Source organism: Mesoplodon densirostris, chromosome 16, assembly GCF_025265405.1.
Source record: "Mesoplodon densirostris isolate mMesDen1 chromosome 16, mMesDen1 primary haplotype, whole genome shotgun sequence".
NCBI lineage: Eukaryota > Metazoa > Chordata > Mammalia > Artiodactyla > Ziphiidae > Mesoplodon > Mesoplodon densirostris.
The window spans coordinates 37,638,140-37,641,346 of record NC_082676.1 but is presented as its reverse complement, the minus strand read 5'-3'; positions in this window follow the sequence as shown (position 1 = coordinate 37,641,346).

The following is a 3,207-nucleotide window of genomic DNA, read 5'->3' as shown; positions in this document are numbered from 1 at the left end:
AGGACAGTGATATCAAATGCAATTTATTGAATAGGAAATCCAATAGCCAATAATAAATATATACATATGTTCATGTATATATGTATGTGTATGTATATGCATGTGTATATGTATATATGTACATACACATACATATATATTTTAACTTCACCAGTAATCTAGGAATGGTTTATCAATGTAACAAGATAACATTTTGCATTCATTTGCACAAGTAGAAAAATGTAATAGTTCAACAAGATCAAATTTTGGCAAGGATGTGGAACAATTGGAATTCGTGTGCTGTATGTGGATATGTAAAATGATATAATTTGGAGAGCAATTTGGCAATATCACATAAAGTTGAAGAAATAATGTCTCTCATAACCCTGTGGGTACAAAGATAGTCATTGCAGTAGCATTTGTATAATTGACAATTTGAATACATCTAAATGTCTAATGTCTACCAACACAAGAATGGATGAACACTGGTATAATTCATATAATAAAATACTATAAAAGCAGCTGAAAATTAACAACCTATCCAGCCATGATTAAGTGATACCAGACTAGTCCTCCTGCCATAAAAAACTATACAAATGGACAAAAATTTAAGAGGCAACTACTGTGAGAGTATTTCTGGATGAAGTAAACACTTGAATTGGTAGACTGAGTAAGGAAGATTGCTCTTTCCACAGTGGGTGGGCCTCAACCAATCCATTGAAGGGCTGAATAGAACAAAAGGGATGAGTCGGAATTCTCTCTGCTTGTCTTTGAGCGGGGACATCAGTCTTTTCCTGCTTTTAGACTTGGACTTGGACTAGAAATCAAACTATTGGCTCTTCTGCTTCTTGGACTGGAACTACACCAGCAGCTCTCCTGGGTCTCCAGCTTGCTGACTACAAATCTTGGGACTTCTCAGCTTCCATAATTACATTAACCAATTCCTAATTTCTCCTAATAGTAATAATAATAATAATAAATATGTGTGTGTGTATCTCTATCCTATTGGCTCTGTTTCTCTGGAGAACCCTGAATAATACAGCCAGGCTGTATATGCAGCGTGAGACAACCTGAGGCTTACCAGAAAGCAGGTATATGGGGCTTTCTGGCATATGGGGCTAAGATCAGAACAAAGATACCAGAGTTAGAGCAGTCCTTGGATAAGAGCATTGCCAAGGGAGTTGTGGCCCTGCCAAAGTAGAGGGATCTCATAAATGCATCTTTAACACGCTTGGCATCCAGTTGAAACAGTAGAAAGGTTACAGTTTGGGGTACAGACCATAGTCTAGACTTACTCTAGGTGTGCCCTAATAAAGCCTAAGTCAACCATGACAAGATTCACAGGAAAAGAGTTTGAAGGTTGAGTCTCACCAAGTTAGGCATGGGAAACACTTTAGGCTCTCCACTGATCTGTAAAAACAAAACAAAACCAAGCTTGAACAACTGTAAGATCATTAGCTAGTAATTACATTGCCTACTAAAACAAGAATCTATATACTTCATAGAGAGATAACAGACTCCAGAGTATTGTTCACAATGCACAACATTTGATAAAAGGTCATTTAGACATATAAAGAAACAAAATGTGATCCATAATCAAGAAAAAAAGCAGTATATAGAAATGAACCCAAGATGGTCTAAACGTTAGACTTAGCCAACCAAGATTTTAAGGGAAATATTATAAATATGTCCAAAGAATTAAAGGAAAACATGGTCTTAATGAGCAAACAAAGAATTACAAAGAAATGGAAATTCTAAGGAAGAAACAAACAAATGATAAAACTTAAAAAATAAAATAATTGAAAAAACTCACTGGATAGGCTTAACAGAAGATCAGAGACAACAAAATAAAGTCAGTGAACTTAAAGACAGATCAGTAGAAATTGTCTCATAATGAACAGACCCTCTGGGACCTCTGAAGCACTATCAAATAGTGCTATCTATCATACATGCTATCTATCAAATAGTGCTATCTATCATATGTGTAGCTGGACTCTCAAAAGAAAATGTGAGATTGGGGCGGAAATATTTTTAAAATAACATCCAAATTTCCCAAATGTGGTGAAAAATAACAAAGATCCATGAAGCTGACCAAACCACATACAAATATGTTCCTTCCCATCAGAAACAAGACAGGCTAGAAGACAAATGGTTTCTTTTAAATGCTAAGGGAAAAAGGCTTATCATTCCAGAATTCTATGCTCAGCAAAAAATCCCTCAAAAATGAGGGAGAAATAAAGACACTTCCTTATGAATAAAAACACACTCTAAGAAATGTTAAAGGTTGCCCTTTAGACAAAGGGAGCTAAGACCAGATAGAAATCTCTAACTACAGGAAGGAATAAAGACCATCATGGTAAATAAATGAGTAAATATAAAAAACTATGTTTATGATAATCATGATTTAAGAATTGATTGTTTCAAATAAAAATAATAGAGATATTGTGAGATTAATACAACAAATATAGAAGAAAAAGATGTAACAACCATCACCAAAAGCTGGATTGTGGGGAGGATAAATGGAATTATACTATTGTAAGGTTATTACATTTGTGACAGCAGAAAGTGGGACACTTCAAGTGTCAGGTATGATGTGAGAAGGAATATGGTGAAATAGGAAAGTGAAGGGTGAAGACGTTCAATAGTATGCTATTGTCACTAAACATAAAAGGATTGATATAAAACAAAGTATGTTCTCTGACTATAACAGAATTACACTAGAAATCATCAACAGAAACATAAAAGGAGAATCTCCAAACACTTGATAATTAAACAACACAATTCTAAATAATCTATGGGTCAAAGAACAAGTCTCAAGGGACATTAGAAAATATTTTGAACTGAATTAAAATATAATGTATCGAAATACATGGAAAGGGACTTCTACTTCTGACCACGATGGAATAACAGGGACCACAGATTTACCCTATAACCTAAAACAACAACAAAAACTAGACAAAGTACATGCAACAATGGTTTTCAGGACACTACACATTGGACAACAAAGGACAGAGATCACCGATAGTTGGGAAATAAATGAGATGAGCCCCACAATCATCACAGCTTACTGTCTGGAGTTTCCAGGCAGTAGCATTTACCAAAGCAGTAAAGTTTAAAAGGCAGAATACCAGAGAGGAGAGAACTGCACAACAAGATCCCAGAGATGTACAGAGGTTCCTCCTTGAGTATTCAGCACAGAACTCAATAGCACATGTTTATGAGGAAACT